The sequence below is a fragment of the Aythya fuligula genome, chromosome 12, assembly GCF_009819795.1.
Source record: "Aythya fuligula isolate bAytFul2 chromosome 12, bAytFul2.pri, whole genome shotgun sequence".
Classification (NCBI taxonomy): Eukaryota; Metazoa; Chordata; class Aves; order Anseriformes; family Anatidae; genus Aythya; species Aythya fuligula.
This window is the reverse complement of record NC_045570.1, coordinates 3,068,219-3,086,692: the sequence shown is the minus strand read 5'-3', so window position 1 is coordinate 3,086,692 and position 18,474 is coordinate 3,068,219.

Sequence of the window (18,474 nt, the reverse complement as noted above, 5' to 3'; positions counted from 1 at the left end):
GCATTTTACTGCTTGTTCTCTCCCTCTCTATCAATTCTATACCCTTACAAAGATAGAAAACTGATCCAGCTAAAATAACTATAAGCAATGTAAAGTCTGTGACAAAGACAAGAAGTTAGCCACCAATGCTTCTTACTGACTACTCATGAATTGATGCTATGAAAGCTATTTAACTCAAAACCACAAGAAAAAAAAAAAATATATATATATATATATATATATATATATATATTCTAATCAAACTATGCATTTCCTCTCTGAGGTTTCTGTGTTTCTCACGGTTCAAATTTTGTACTGATCTGATGGCACACATTAACATTTTGATTCTTCCTCTTCATTTTTGATCTAATAATTGAAATCACCTTGATGCCAAGAAATCACCTGGAATCACCCTGGAAACCTCTATATTCCTTCTCCTGTCTCTAACCTAAGGTAAGTTACGCTGTAGAGAGCTAAAGAATGAATCCACTTTGAGCTTGCTGCAGAACAGTTATCAACTATGTGTAGTTACTCTGGAGATCCTCTCTGGTAGAATTACAACTCAGAAAAGTATTATAGTAGGAAATCCTACTCTTTCCTTATTTATTCTCTTGTGAATGTTAACTTTTGGCCTTGTATCTAATGGTTTTACTCCATACAAAGACCTGACAGCAATTGAGTTAAACAATACTGCCAGAAAGAAGTGATGAAAGAAGTGAACCATAACACTAACAGGGTTGTGAGACTTCTGACATGTGAAATCACTGACTGAGAACAGATCATTTCAGATGCATTTCACCCAAAACTGTATCCAACTACTTTGCATTAAAAACAAACAAACAAACAAACAAAAAAAAAAAAACATTCAGAATGGCAGACACATTTCCGTATTTTTTATTTCTCAAATTGCTTTCTTTTTTCTATGGAACACTAGAAAACTGGAATTCTGTTCTGGTATCCAAGTAAGAATATAGTCTTTGGCTATAATACATAGTGTCTACAGAGCCAAAGAAGTTAGTGGTAGAAGCTATAGTCTATTATGAGCCCTTCTTCCCCACTATCATTCTTGTATAAGCTGCTAAAAACCCAAGGATGGGAAAGAATCACAGAATCACAGAATTGTCTAGGTTGGAAGAGACCTTAAGATCATCAAGGCCAACCTCTGACCTAACACTAACAAGTCCTCCACTAAACCATATCCCTAAGCTCTACATCTAAACGTCTTTTAAAGACCTCCAGGGATGGTGACTCTGCCACTTCCCCGGGCAGCCCATTCCAATGTCTAACAACCCTTTCAGTAAAGAAGTTCTTCTTAATATCCAACCTAAAACACCCCTGGCACAACTTTAGCCCATTCCCCCTCGTCCTGGCACCAGGCACATGGAAGAATAGACCAACGCCCACCTCGCTACAGCCTCCTTTAATGTACTTATAGAACTGATAGATACACCATTAAAAAGCAAACACAATAGAATTTCAGCTAACCCTCAGCAGTGGGGCAACAGCAAAGGTTCTGCATGCATATCACTCCTATTTGTATCTTTTCAGTCAGATTCCCAATTTGCATTTGTTGGCTTTTCAGAAGAATTAGTAAACAAGGTGTATGTATGAATGTGACAGCTCCAGGCAGTGTTACTTTATGGGACTTTATATTAGCAGAAAAGAGTCATGAGGGATCAGAAAAAAAAAAAAAAAAAAACCTTTACATTTTTCAAGTATGCCCAAATCATTATCCTTGCAGTGAAGGTCCAGACTCCTGTAAGAAACTGTCCCATCCAGAACACAAACCTTCACAAAGGCTGAAAAATCTGAATAAAATCACTCTATTACTGGGAAACTGTTAGCACTGGCAGCTGTAGAACTGCAAAATGTAAACAGCAAAATACAGCCTATTATTCTTCTATAAAACGAAAAATTCTTAGAGGATATTGAACTTAAAAGAAGAGGCAAAAGGTAAACTTTCAAGAAATTTAGCAATAGCAATTCAAGTTTGTTTAGAGGATGCTATATATATTGGCCCCTAGTAGGGCCAATAGCACTTCTTTCTGTCTGCAGTCATCCTTTCAAAAACTCCTCAGTCATGGATCCAAAACCCATTCTCAGTTAAACCTTGACAGTCTCTCGCTGCTGTCCAAGTACTAGATAGAGGTACCACTGAAGATTCCCTTTACACCTGGTTTCTAAACAATACATTTAGGGCGAACAGTCCAACTACTCCTCTGCAGCTTTCCTTCACCCTTTCTAAAATATTTATCACAGCAAACTGATCTTATTATATGCAGTACATACAACAATAATGGACTGTTAGACAGTTAAGTAGATGTGCACTTCACAAAACTGCAATATATTCTTAACAATTACTTCTCTGAAATCAAAGTGCATAGTTACCAACTCTTCTGAGATCATAGTTGACGCAGTGTTGCTGATTCTGTGGATTCTAGTTAAGGAGTAACAGAGATGAAAAATGAGAATCCTTTCTGGAGCATGCCTAACAGGCAATCTCATAAAGATAGAAATGTGTAAATAGATAGCAGAAAAAGAAAAAAAGAAAAAAAAAAAAAGACACAAAAGGAATGTGAATGGGGTTACTACCTCATCCTTACATGCAATTATTTGCCACCTCACTTATATTTCCAGCTAGCATTCAAGATATAACAGATATGCATTTAATTGTGACCCACTAAAATACAAAATATTAGACAAAAATGTTCACACAAAACTTCCAGCTCTTCAACACATTAAAATACCAGAGTAATTCTAATGCACATGCAGGTTTCATGCTACTGTAATGCCACTGGCTTTATGGTTTTATCGTTTTTTGTGTAGCAAAACTTGTTGAAAAAAATTAGCTGACAACACTAGGGAGAGAGGATACAAAATCCTGAAATTTACTAGGTACAATGAATATCCTTTACCCTTGAAACACATTATCCATCATAGTATTTTCTGACTATTCCTACCAATGTAATCTCCTATTATTTCCTTTTGGTATTCAGATGAGCTATTCAGAAGAGTGTTGTATTGACATTGTCAGATTTCTAAATAGAATGATTTCAGATCACATTGACAACAGTATTTACTTAAAATGAATTGCACCATTTCAGGGAATCAAATAAAACAGAATTTGGTTCTGTATTGTACCTCTTTATGGACAGAGTGTCCCAAAGCACTTTATAACACAGCAGCTTACCGACAGTGCAGTGAGTGAGTATAGGAAAATTTAGCAGCCAGTATGCTCTCAGCAAAAGCTCGCATATACTCATAGCCAATAGAAATTCTTTTATTGAGAAGCCTTGTTGCCCAGGAATGCAGGGTTTATTTCTGTTCTTTTTCGTAAGAAAGACCTGAGACAAGTTTTACCTCAACAAGATAAGAATCCTCTTAGGCTCTTCATATCAGATGTGTTAACTGGTTTCAGTTAGAAGATGCATTCTTTCACACCACCTAGCAGAATATTGCAAATGGAAGCCTGAACAAAATTGTGCTGAAAATACTTCCATGGTAGAGGCATTCTGAAGTTTAGTGTAACTTACGCTGACTCTCTTGGTGAAACCGTTATGTGTTCTGAAATCTGAAAACAAACAAACAAAAAAAAAACAACAAAAAAAAAAACACACACATATACTCCTGCTGATTTTATTACAGACAATAAAATTCCTAGTGCCGTCAATTTAAGTCAGTCAATTAAAAATCAGTGAAATAGGAAACGTATCCCTACCAATTCACACACACACAGACAGTTAGCGCATGTTACATCACAGCTAACATATAGGAAACACCAGAATCTAAGTTGTAGAACTGAAATAACAGAAATGAAACTGACAGTCATTCTGGAATTATTCATTCAAACTCTCACAGAGCTTGTGAAGAGACAAATATAGCTGCAGATTTTCAGAAAAAATGAATGTTTCAGACAGTGATATATTTATCTTCCCTGCCAATATCAAGATCTCCAAGTTTTAGCTTCAGAGATGGGTACTTAACTCCCACTTCCCATGGAATTAGGATCATGTAATTACGTGTTTTACCCAGCCCACAGAAATGATTATTTCCAAGGCCAGCATCACCACTCCTACTCACATCCCATCTATCTGCCACTCCCACTCCATCCACAGACAGCTCCAATTGCTGCTTTTAATTCCATCTGAAATGACTCCTCTTTATTGTCTGATCTTGCAACAGTTTTCAGATTGTATGTGGGGTTTGTTTGTTTGATTGTTCGGGGGGTTGCTTTTCTGTTGTTGTTTGTTTTCACTGTTGGAGAGATTTTGATTGCCAACTCCAACCAGGCTCTTGAGTGGTACAGCATTACTTTTGTAGCAGGGAATGGACGTTGTGGAGAATAACCACACATAATAATGGCTTAACATTGTTATCTCTATGTAAAATATCCAAAATTAACATTTAATGAAATTAACATCACTTAGTGCAGTGCATCCACTAAGGGTCACAAACAGTGTTCTAGAATCTAATAGAAGCCTTCTATTATGCTAGTGCTGTCCAAATCATTATTTATCTTTTTGCTAGTACCATGTATCTTCACTTCAGTGCTGCCTCCGAACTTAATTACTTGGCTTCCCTCAGGGCTGCAAACTGAGGCAGCTTCAAAATGAGGGTGGCTTATATTAAATATATTTTAATTACTGTCTTCTACATCCGTAACAGTAAAGGTGGTTCTGTTAATCAAAGGGAATGAATTTTCCGTCACTCGGATCACTAGTAAGTTGCTTTGTGAACACCAGGTATTTCTATGTATGTCCAATTTCAAATAAATTATACAACTGCTTTCTTAAAATCACAAACATCCATGGAAACTAGGAATCATAGGTCTGTAAAGATAGTTGAAAACCAGGGTGCAACTTGTCTCCTGGCTGGCTGCATTGTTAGTACAGAATAAGAGCTATTAATTCCTTCTGATCTGTAGAAATTCAAGCATCCATGCAGAAGACCAGAACTCAATGCTGAAAAAGGGCACTGTTCTTATTCTTTCAGGTTTTATTTTCAAAGACATTTTCACATTTATTTGAATTCTTCAATGTACCTAAAGACATATTTATAACTTATTTGATTCCATCTGAAAAAGAACCAGAAAAATGTCCTGCATACTAGAGTTGAATGAAACTTGTCAAGCTTGAGTTCAAATTCATCCCTGTTATCTTCAACAGGTAAAATAATCCCTAAATACCAACTTCAACTTTGCAGCTAAAAAATAAATCAAGCAGATCTTCATACAGTCATGAACTTTCCAAAGAATGTATATATGAATCTGTCAAGTCCAGACCCCTTTAAACAATGCTGTTTGCTATAAAGCATGACAATAGCAAAGAGCTATACAGCACTTCTGCAGGTCACACGTCAAATATGGTGGACTAGAATGTCTGAAATAACCTGTTTAATTGTTTTTATTTTGTTTGTTTTCCCTACCCCTAACAAATACTTGCATTCATTCCACCTCTAGATGCTGATATACTGTTAAAGTAAAATAAAGTAAAATAAAGTAAAATAAAGTAAAATTTAATTTAATTTATAAAAAAATAAATAAATAAATAAAGGTTTCAAACTTGAAAGAAGGTGATAGAAGAAACATTGGAGATGATTACCTAAACATTAAAAGTAAAGTAACCTGGAAGATAGTAAAAGTGGGAAGAACAGCATCATTTCACCTCCTCTGTACATTTTAAAACAATCACACAGGCAGACTTTCAGTATACTCTCACACTGCATTGGATACTAGAGTTACTGGGCAGCTAATGGCCAGAGCTGAAGTCACCTGGAAAAAACTGCATATAGTTTAGCCAACTCTAAACTTCATTTTCTCTGACCCTGCATGACACTAACTGAGGGTTTTGAGGATGGCATATTAACTATCTGAACTATTTTGGGATCAACACTTTTTTCCATGGTGACAGGTGATTTTGAGTTTTCCTTTTACAAAAATAATTAAAAAAAAAAAAAAAAAAAAAAAAAAAAAAAAGGTCTTAGCATTAAATTTTACATTAAAAGCAACAGGAAACCTTCTCAAATTGTTCAAGTCATAGTCATTTTCTTTATATGGAGCATTCTGATAATACTTCTCCATATCTTTAGGTATTCTAGATCTACAGTGAAAAAAAAGAATCAGGCTCAAACTATACTATTCCTTCTGACAATCAGTAATAAGTCACTGAGAATATCCACCAAAAAAATCCACCAAAATCAAAGGTAGTCTTCCTAAAACTGCAAACATGTACCCTAATGCTCTTCAGTTACTCATCCAATATAAAGAAACCCAAGAACAAAAGACAAACTTTGCAATCTTGATTTTGGCAGATGCTGCCTATACATTTATGCTATTTCCAAGTCACCACCAAAGTTCACCAAACATTTAATTTAAAAGACCATATTTACAGCTCATTCTTTTAGTTTCCAGCAAGCTGACTGTTCTAAAGAGTCTTGCAGAAGTGCATGGAGACTGGCAGCTCCCCAGACAGCACTGAGACAAGATTAAACTTTGACATTTCAAATATCACTGTTAAAAAACATGTACCAAATACAATGGCTGATTGGATTATGGGTTTACCAGCTACATTTAAACCACAATCCTAGCAATGCAGTTACCTTAGATATCAAAACATTACCTAAAGTAAATATACAAACTACAGTGCTCCTGTTCTCCTAACATGGTTAGGCATCTCTGCACACCACTTTGCAATAAAGAACTCTCTCTTATGGAAAATAGTTGCTGAACAATGACATCTGCTGATACTACAGCCTGTTATATGTTTTATTAGAAGCCTCCTATTCTCTCTCACGTTCATATGCCCCTAGTAGCCTGCAGAGTAACTCCAATGCATCTGAGAGAGCAAAAGCTTTGGGTTAATAATTCATTCTTAATAGTCTATATTTTCATGCAGTATGTATCCAGGTGATGCTACGCTTAATATAAGTTTAAGCTGTCAGACAAAAAAAAATAAATACATAAAAGGAAGCACTTATGCCTTTGTTTTAAGTGTGAACCCCAGAATAATTTATTCATAATACTACAATGAACTGTCAGCTATCTTGACAACTGAAAATGAAGTGTACTGCAATCCTTGAAAATTCCCCAGATTTTTTTGTATTACAAGAACAGAGAGAAAATGAACACATTGAAACCCACAGCCAGACTTCACCTGCACAGAAACTTCTTTCAGATGCCACTACATTAGGATCTGTAGAACCCTTAAGTCATAACAGCCCATCAGAAAAAAAAAAATCACCTGAAGCAATCTCAGCATATCTAAAAATGTTCAACTGTCCTTTTGAAGCAGTAATTCAAGCATTTAAACCCAGAAAAAAAAAGTCTTGACAGAAAATACAAGGAAAAAGGCATGTTAGTGGAAGAAAAACTGCCTTAATTGGGTAGTTAAGAGTATTTGATAGGATTATAAAAAGGCAAAACTGTCAGAATGCAATTCTTCTCCTGGCCACTGGCCAAAGCAGTGCAGATTTTAGAGGAGAGAATAAATAACCACAATTAGTACAGCCTCTCCCGCACAAGAAAATTTCAAAATAGTTTTTAGCATTTCATTTTTATTTGTATGAGGGGGAATTTTCACTCACTTTATAGTTTCCCACTTAATTTCCTCAGTATTTAAATCCCTGTCTATAAAAAGGAACATGCCCCAGTGAAATGCTACTGATAGCCAGCAGCATCAGTACACATTTGTAATGTGGATAAGCAAATAATTGCACCAGGAGAATTTATCCTTATTTGAAACATTCTGCTCCTGCAAAAAGAAACTTTCCCAGAAGCTGCACCGGTTTAGGTACATCAATGACTCAGCTGCAGCTGGAGCTAGCATCCACCACAGAAAAGCTTTGGAAGGATTAAAAGTAATGGGTCAGCAGAAGCCCCCTGCTGCAAGACTTTATTCATCTTCATCTACCATCCTTATCTCCTCTGCTCCACATGAGCCACAACTTCCGTCTTCTCCAAATCTTAACCTGCAATTTCTAAAGTCTAACCATTCTTCTGACCTAAAAAAGCCTGCTGTAAGGAAGGAGAAACTCCCCAGGAAGGAAAGGTAGAATGAAGATCCCAATCCATGTTCAGTGCCACTGAGATGTGGCTTAAAAAAACATCAGGAACAAAAAACACTATATCACACACACAACCTCACGTCACTTGACATTAAGCCTGCAAAGCTGCCACAATTACTATCCACCCAGTGGAAAAAGGACGTTTCCACTTAGTTACAACGAAGAGTCATGCAAGACCTTCCTGTCTGCTGCCTCTGACAAGTAAGAAATGTTCCTTCCCTCCCCATAGGCGACATACTTATTTGCAGTATTTGTTGATTACAACTTCTATATCAAATGCACAAAGAAATACACAAGGAAAATGAGGTTGTACATTCACCCATCAGGGCTCAGAGCCATATTTCACCTGAGCTTAGCCTTTCAATGGCTACCATTAGTTTAGTAATTTGTCAGTTTATATTTATATTTTAGGAATACAACGTATGTGGGTATCAGACATATGTTTTATCCCCAGCAGACATCATCAGTCATGCAGACAGTTTTCCCATTGCTCTCTCAACTTTTTTCCATCTCGGCAAAGAAATATTTGAATTAAGAAAGACTTCAGAGCTATGTGTTTGATAGCTTCTGCTGTTAGCATTCAACACATCGGAGGACATGCGGGATGAAAGTGCTTGAAGCCAGCTATGTACATGTAGGACTAACATCTTCAGGTGAGGACTCCCCTTTCCATTCCCCTCCCTCCTATGCGTATGACTTCCTCAGTCAACTTGGGAATGACACGGTGACAGCAAAAGAAGTAGCAACTGTGTTAGCTGCATTTCTGGTGGGTCCACAGGGACAACTCCTTTCAAGCAGATAAAATACATGGCATTCCCGTATTTCTCTTGGTCCTCGTAGTCCAGGCAGCACTTTAGTAGTAGGAGCTATCCAATACAGACATTTCAGAAGAAATATCATCTGTCTTGTCCCAGTATTCTGTCTTTTATCATAACTGTGCATTAAATATTAATAGCTGCTAGTATGCCAGACAAAAGAGCCTCTTGACTTATCCCGAAAATGGTTGCAAAGCAGAAACCATAGCATTTTGCAGTATAAACCTCATCTTCACCACTTTCAATGGCAGACTAACGTATTTAAGTGATATCTAGTATCCTTGCATTTCCTTTATCTGGGATTTTCAACTTCCAGACTGGAATTTCCAGTCTTAACAGTTCTGATAACCTTACCAGGTATCCTCAACTGTGAAGAAAAAAGCAGCTGCACCAAATCAGATCATCTTTTTATTGAAAGTTCATGAGTCAAATGCACACACTCAGCACGTAGACACGTTTCTATCTAGAAAATCTTAGAGTACAAGAGAATTTGCTTTCCAAGCTTCAAAACTTTATAGGTATTCTAACAACCGATCAATATGCAAAGTATCTGTTTAATATCATTAGCTGAAGAATACTCCTTTGTTTTTTTGCGGAAGTTACCAAAAGTTACCAAGTTACTTGATGCTCCAACACTGTAAGAAGGATTGCCACTCCTACGATTTAGTATCTATTAAAAACATACTTAATTTCATATGGCATGTTATAGTGTGTATAATAGCTTAGTAGAATACGTGTTCTTGGTTCACCAACAGCCAATACACCTTTCCTTCTTCACGTAGCTCTTCTGTTCTCATATACAGCATTCTGGTCTAGTAAAAAACAATCTTTTTGAATGTGTATGACATTTCAAAAACAAAACAAAACAAAACAAAACAAATCCTTCTCTCTCCCCTCAGTCCACCCCATACCACTAGAATAACTTCTCCCTCCTTAATTCACAGTTATGCACATTCGACTCAGTATAGCTGTAGTGTATAAAGGTAGAGTAAGTAACTGATGGTATCTTCCATTCTTACTATTACAGCTTCATTATCTAAAATAAATCAAACTGAATGGAAATTACAAAGAATATCTATGCCATACAGGCTGAAGGAAGATTTTCAAAATTATCCTGCTATGATTTTGAGGAATCTAATTACCATCACAATCCACCTTCGTCTGTGGTGTATTATAACAGGCAGCTGGTACTGTTGGATTCATAATATTATACTCATCTCTTACCTATAAGTAGCCAGCAAGGGCTACACTAATCAACTAATTGCCTTTTTTTTTTTTTTTTTTTTTTTAAATGAGAAAGCTCAGCCAAAAGACAGCTTCCCTTAAATGAACTAGTGAAGATTCAAATATCAGCACATATTACACATACTGTCAGCCAGTATAATTGCTATATATAATACAGAATAATTATTCTAAAAACAATTATTCTAAAATTAGGAGCTGGACTGAAACTACCATCAAGTAGCCCTTAGTGATACAAAGACCAAATGTACTGATCATAGTTGTACTACCATGCAAATTACATAATTACAAACATTTTCTATATAAGCTTTCATGTGAAGGGCCCATAAATAGGCTGAGTTCCTACAGTTGTTTTTCTCTGCCAAGAGATTAAATCAAGGCTGAAAAATACATTTTGAACTTTACCAAACATTAGTACTCTTCCAAAATAGCATTACAGAACCTTTATTTCTATTCTTTTTTTTTTTTTCTCTACCTTTTAAATTCTATTTAAAATTCATGAAAATGCCAAAATTTTGGGCGATGATTGCTGATAAAAACAGGTCCCATTATCAAAATATAATAGGTCTGATACAGTAGAAAGAGACATTCAAAATTCTGGTCTTTCTGAGGGACACAAGCCTGAATGATTGTATCTGAATAGTTCTTCCCTGAAACCAAAACATGCTGTATGAAGTCAGCATATGCTTCATGCCTCCCACCCTGCCCAAATGATGAATCAGCACTTTCTCATCAGAGAAAAAAAGATCAGGTATACTCACTGCACTCACAGTATGTGCAATTTAAAAGTATACATTTTTCTTCCTCAAAAAGTATTGAGCAGTAAACCTGCTATTTGTTCTTCAATTACAAGACAAAAAAGCAATGTAGATATACAATGCAAATTTAAAAACAGTGCTTTAAAATAAACTTTCACTAACAATTCAAATAGTAGCGAGTTTTTACAAATAGCAGATACACATACCTTTTAAGTGAAAATAATGGCCACAAAAAACGGTCTATTTACCTGCTGCTACTTGTTAAATTGCCTTTAGGTTGTATTTAAATGAGCACTGTCATAATTTTAAAATATTTTCCTGATCACAGATACACAGCACTTAAATATAACAGTGTAAATATCTTGCTTGGTTTGTTTCCACATTTCTTACAGTTTCTATATTTAGGCATTCCATGATTCATACTTACTGGTTTGAAATCTATGTAAAGGACATATTCTATGAATTACAAAAATTGACTAATACAAACTTTCAAAAAAAAAAAAAATCTGTACTGTTTAAAAGACTTAATTATAGGATAAAGAACTAAGCTCATACAATAAGTAAATTTGATTTATGTTTTGCATCTAAAGATCACTGATATTAAGTGATATCAAGTACTCGCTTGTCTCAGTTTATCTTAAACAGAAGTGAGGGTAATGGCACTTACAAAAGAGTCTAGAAATGATAAATTACATCTTATTGTATGAAGTCAAAGGTTAAACTTATTATTGCTCACCACAGGCCAACCTTAACCCCAGGATTAATGCCATAAACAAAAAAGAAAATTCAGTTTGCACACAATGCACTGGGATAATGTCTCTGAAGAATTACAAAAGTGAAATGATGCCCCCTACTGCTACCAGAAAATGTTTCTGTATAAGCAGGGTCTTTTGGTTCAAAGGGAAATTATCATGTAAAACCAATGAACATGTATTTTCAAACTAACCAGTGCTCATTAGCATGACATATGCCAAGGACAATTTATTTATTCTCTGGCTTTTAATTAAAATATATGAAGAGTTTTGCCTTGTAGAGGAAACTCTCAGAAACAAACAGCTAGAGTGAACATAAAACCTACAGTTCATAGAAGTTTCTTTCTTAAAGAAACCATATCAACTTGATTTTTCTTAACATATTTCTGAATAAATCACATTTCAAGTAACTTCTATACAGCCATGATGTTTCTCAATTAGTGAAGCTGATAGAATCGATCTGTCAGCGACAAGGTGACACAATTCATTAACAACTAACCTAGGTCACACAGTGCCTCTGAGGTGGGGCAGACCAACTCAGTGGGTAGTTCTGGTACCACAGCTACAATAGTAAGGAGTTTCTTGACGGGCAAGTAAGGCACCAGGGTTACAGTATGAAATGTTTTTCAGGGAAAGAGATCAAACACTGAAGAACTATTAACCAAGTCCTTTTTATTCATTCCGTGTTCAAGTGACAAAAGACCTAATGATACCAACACAGTTAACTCCCATATTACATTGCTGTAAGCAAAAAATAATCTGGAGCTTCTTAAAGGTATTTGGAAAGAACTGCTCTATTCCAAAGTAACTTAGTCATATAAATAGGCATTGGGTACATTATTGCCTTCAACAATCTGATCTTTGGCATGACTGAGAATCTTTAAAAAGATAAAATCCTAAAATTTCTGTCACCTTTACTTGTTCAAGGACTGCAGAGTGAAAAGACTACACTTCAAAATTGTTTACAGTATAAAAATAAACAAAATTAAATCAGTCAGCATTTAAATCAGTAAACCATTAATCCCTTTCTGATCCTCACCTAATAAAAATCACTATCAGTTAACTGCACTCAGAAGCAATACACAAGTTTAAATAAATATAAAGTGTTTTAAGTCATAGGGGATGGTTTTAAACCACTGAACAGTAGACATTGACCAGGCAGGGAATTCTAACAATAATATTTTATCTCCATGGCAAAACTGCATTTAGCAGTGCTCAAATGCAGTCAAAGATAGTGCTGACTTCTTGTACTTCTACATTTATGAAAAGGTTTGCTGTTTTAGGACTTAATAGACTGCAGATGACTGGAGACTGACAGGATACCAGTACAAGGAAGTTCACGATATAACTGACAGAAATTTCCAAAATTTCATCTGTCATATGAAATAACTTCCAAGTTTCTCCAAGAGTTTGATCTAGGAGCCTTCATTAGAATACAAAATGTAGAGCTAACTTCTATAATGTCTGGTGGAGCAGGGTGAAATGGGATCATACCTTCCTGAAAACGCCTTCTTTTCTTCCACCACTGCTAATACAAGCACATAAAAAGAGGCATCCCATTTCTCGAAATATGCTTTCTAAATGTTAGAGGGTTAAAGCAATTCCCAGAGGTCTCTGTCTAGAAAAAGCCCTTCACTGATATTTAATTAAACTATCTTTGCTCTGTGACATGCAGTAAAATACACTGGAATCAAATGTTAACACATCACTGTTTTCATGTAAAGAAGGACAGCTCAGTTTGCTATTTTCACCACTATTATGCAAGCCTAGCATGTCCAGTTGGTTCACATCAAATTTAACTGAAATTGGTGAAAATACTCTATTTTACAACAGCTGACAATTAATCCAACTTTAGAGTATTCTCATAGAAAGTCTGTAAGCCTTGGAGCTTATTACACACATTACACCTTTCAACTGTTGGTGCTTGTAATACACAATAAATGTTTGTTCATTGTCTTTTGTATTATAAAAACAAGGAGTTCTGTTTGAGGAACGGGAGTTGTGAAAACTCCTTTGCTAGACACTATGAAAATTCTTTTGCTTAATGTAACAAAAAAGAGAACCCCCTCCCCTTCTCTCCTTCTGCATCTCAGTTGCCTCTTTTGTTCAAAGACACTGCTGCAAAGTTCATGTAACCATCTCCTGATAAGTTGCTAAACTAGTGTATCAACATCCTGCATTCCTGTCTCACGCTGGGCCAACATGACCAAATAAAAAAAAGAAGTTGAACCACAACGCGGAGGAAGACTACGGCCTTCATCTTCACGACCACCAGAGGGACAGAGACGACCCCCTAGCAACAGTGCGCGCAGTCGCAGAATATACCAGGATGTGCTGCGTAATCCCGGAATTACCAAGATATAAAAAGGGACCCTGGCGGGGGTGAGGTGCGCGCCGTTGGAGGAGCCGAGACTCCCCGGCCGCCCAGCGCTGTTTTGCTTGCTGTTGCTTACTCAATAAATTCCTTTCTATTATTAATGCAATGCTCTCTGAAAATTAATTAAGGGGGCAACTTATAACAAAATTTGGTGCCGTGACTCGGATGAAGGCAATCTGATTGAAAGACCTTCGGAGGGGGCGCCCCGCTGATTTCAGCGGCCTTCGCTAGGACTGCTTTCATTCAAATCCTTCACCGACGAACCCTAAATTCGGCAGCAAGCAAATAAAGCCGGCAACCCCTAGTAATCTTTGTGCACGAAGACCGAACGAAGACTCAGGAGTGAGTAAGTATAGGCCGGTGATCCGTTCGGTTGGGGTTGGGTATCCTGGAGCGTGTCGCTGTGAGACGTCCAATTGCGGACGAAGCGAGTGCGGACCCCTCGGTAGTGCGGTTCCCACATCCCGCGAGGGACTGGGCCACGAAAAGGGGAAAGCGATTTGTGTGTGTGTGTGAAGGCGCTCCAGAAGATGGGACAGAAGAAGAGTAAGCCTTCTGGTCCCATGGGCGGGGTAACATCTGATGTTAGGTTACCCCGGGATTAATGATTAAAAATTGGGAGGATTCCCCTTTTAGGCGGGGAAGGAATAAAGTAAAAATGATACATTATTGTGTTGAAGTTTGGGGTGGTAAACAGATTTGAGGAGACCACCTTTACTGGCCCGTATTTGGGTCCTTTGAAGATTGGGTTTGCCAGGCCCTAAATATTTATGTAAACTCAAAAGAACCTTTTAGTTTGGAAGAAAGTGAATATGCACATTTGTGGATCAGCTCGGAAACTCGAGCCAATTTATATCCTCTAAAAGAAAAAGGAGGGGATGGGAGGCACAAGAAAAACCGAGAATTAGAGATCCCAGCCCCACTGCCTCCCTATATTCCACCATCCCCACCTGCAGCCCCTCCGACTCCCGGGCTTCTTAATCTGCAACCCCAGGGGGATGCCAATAACAACTCTGATTCTAGCACTCAGGGATTAGTGACTAGGAATATGTGGCAGTCCCCATTAACTCCGGGGACGTCTGAGATTTTAAGAAAGAGACAGGAGGAGGGTAAGCGATCTTTAATGGCAACTGGCATAATGTTTGCAGCTGCTGAGGAATAATTCTAACTGGAATAATAACTGTACATTGTATATTGTATATATAAAAGCCCGGGCATTTTTGTTAAAGTGTTCTTTTATACATATGTTAATATGTAAATATAAGAACTGCCATTGAGGTGTATGTCTAAGGGAACAAAATTTGCCCAGGTATATTATCGGCTCATCAGGTTTAAATGTCCCCAGTGTAATTGTCTACAGGCAGTTAATTTACAGTGGTCTGTTTTTACTTGTGTATCTGTATATTGTGGATTTTGGAGGGATTGGGATTGACTAGTAAAGATCTTCTAGGAAAACGGTGGAATATTAACCACTGTAGATTACAATAGGAAAAGTTCAAAGCAAAGAAACCCCGAGGAAAAGCCTCCTAGGATGTATACTAACACATTGGAGGGATATAGTGGGCTGAGAGGGTACAGTGAGTAAAAGAGCCCTTATCAAATATTGTAATCAGTGGTGGCCACTTTATAAAGTAGAGGATGGAGCGGAGTGGCCCCTAAATGGAACTACTAATTATAACACCATACTACAGTCAATGTTGTTTTTGTGGAAAGAAGGAAAACAGGATGAAATGTTGTATATTGATGTTGTTTCAGCATCTTGGAGGGAAAAGGTACAGAATTAAGTTGGCCCCTGACTGAGCCTTTGATGTCGGCATTAGAAAAGTAAAGGCTAGAGAAAGATAAAGGAAGTGTTAAAAGGTTTGTGGAAAGTGTTAAAGGTATTCGAAGTTGAATGAGCAGGGAAAGGTGATGTAGGTATTATCTAAGTAACAGTCTAGAAGTTTTGGTATATTTGCATATTTGCTGTGGTGTTTGTTCAGTTTCCCAAGCATCAGGGAGGGGGGAACAGCCTGCTCCACCAGGGGCCTCTCCAGTGGCCGCAGGGGGGCTTCGGCTCCAGCGCCTGGAGCGCCTCCTCCCCCTCCTTCTGCACTGACTTTGGTGTCTGCGGGGGGGTTTCTCGCTCTCCCAGCTGCTGTTGAGCAGCAGGTTTTTGTTTGTTTGTTTGTTTGTTTGTTTGTTTGTTTGTTTTCGTGGATGTGCTCTCACAGAGGCACGGACTATGTTGCTATGGCTTGGCTCTGGGCAGCAGTGGGCCTCTTTAGGGCCAGATGAAATTGTCCCTTATCTACCACGGGGAGGTTTCTGTTTTTGTTTTGCTTTGTTTTTCACGGGGGCTGCCACTGCAGTTTCCCACCCCCACACCCCTCACACACCCTCAAACCTTGCCATCAAACCCAATACACTGGAGCAGCTAAATCATTACTGACTTGTAAAGCATCAGGGATTAAATTAACTAATGAAACCCTAAATGTGATGGGGGTAGAAGGGACTGGGATAACAGTGCCACTTTTGGGGGATACCAAGCTGAGACCAGGGGATAAAATGATCACTGGGCAATTATTGTATGTATCCAAGGCGGAAACTAACTTGTTGGGAAGGGATTTGATGATTAAATTGGGCATTCAACTAGTAAATTGTTAGACTGGAATAACAGTGTTATTAATGGAGTGCTCTCAGGCCCTGAGAGCAAACGTATATTCACCTCTGACTGGAAAGACCCTGAAATGGGGGCGGAAGCAACAATATAGGTGGACAATTTTACCTCAGGGGTTTACAGGGCCACCTATCTATTTGGGTAAATTCTAAAAAAGATTTTGGGGCAATTACAACCTCCCAAGGAGGTATTATTGTTACAAATATGTGGATCATTTTAAGGAAAATCGATACTCCCTGATGGGAGAGAAATGCTGAATAAAGTGATAATGAGGCAAATAACTGTTTTACATCAGAAGAATCATTGGGAGGTGCAAGCAATGTGTGATGTTGTTCTAAGAAAGCATGTCTGTGTAGGAATATATACTTCAGGGAAGCACACATGCAGAGGATGTACTATATGTCAAAGGGTAAATAAAATGGTCTTCTGTAACCTATCTAGAGGGGGACGGGAGACAGGGCTTTGACCTTTCCAAAGTATACAGGTAGACTTTACTGAGTTACTTGTTTGTCCTAATTGACCACGTGACTGAATGGGTGTAAAGCTTTACTGCAAGGATTAAAGCAGGCCTTAGAGATTGAGTGGGATTTTCACAGCCCTTGGCACCCCTCCTCTTCTGGAAAGGTAGAGCGAATGAATGGTGAAATTAAGAAACAACTAACAAAACTTGTGCTGGAAACTAAGGCTTCTTGGGTAAAATGCTTACCTCTTGCACTGTTAAACATATGGACGCAGCCCAGAACTGATATAGGAATTTCTCCTTTTGAAATGCTATATGGTATGCCCTATGACTTGGAATTGCCACTTGATCACTCTCAATTCTAATTAAGACTTGGAAAGAGACTTTTTTAACACCACTATGGGGAAGGCCCCTATGTTGTTTTGCTTACCACAGAAACGGCTATTCGAACTGCGGAGAAAGGATGGACACATGCCAGCTGTGTGAAAGGACCAGTCCGGGAAGGTAAACGGGAGGCAGCTCCAGGCCCTGACGACTTGAAGCTGACACTAAGGCGGACTCGATAAGTATTGTGTATTATCTGTGTATCGTGGGAAGGGGAGGAGGCCCTGTTTCGGAGGCTCCCTATTAGGTTCCCCTGAAGAACACTGCTGCTGCCAAGAAGAACTGATACCTTGTAGTTCGCTGCAACCGAACTGACAAGCGAGGCAGAGAAGTGAAAACGGTGGGGGACTGAGGGGTCGACAATTTAGATGGGCTCCGACCACCTCCTACGATACATGGGAGTCAGTATCATCGTTTTGGTCAGCTATGGGTCTGCGCATCCCCACCAGCCTTTTAAATGGAGCTTAATCAGATGGGAGGATCAATTCATCATCCAGCAAACAACGACAGCGGGTGCTCCCAGTTTCCGCATCACATTATGTGACCTGGCGTCAGTGCAGCCATGCTTTAACCTATCAGGATTTTATTTCTGCCCAAGTTCTAACCCAGGAAAGGGGTACTGTAATTATCCAAACGCATATTATTGTGCATACTGGGGGTGTGAAACCATTGCTACGGACTGGACACTCGGGGCTGGTCGGAATAAATTCTTACAAGTGGGATATGGGCTGCAAGGTTGTAACTGACAAGTGGATCCCCGTTACAGGTGGCAAGGGCATGGTATAGGGTATACAGGAACCTTCCACGGAAATAAAGAAATTTGCAAGGTTCTATATATAAATATAACAAACTTGGATGATACTAGCTGGGTACTAGGAAAATGTCAGATTTTACGAACACGGAACAGATAGGGGAGGACTCATACTAATAAAAAGGAGGATGCTGATGGGCCCCAGGCAGTAGGAACAAATGAGGTATTGTCAGAAA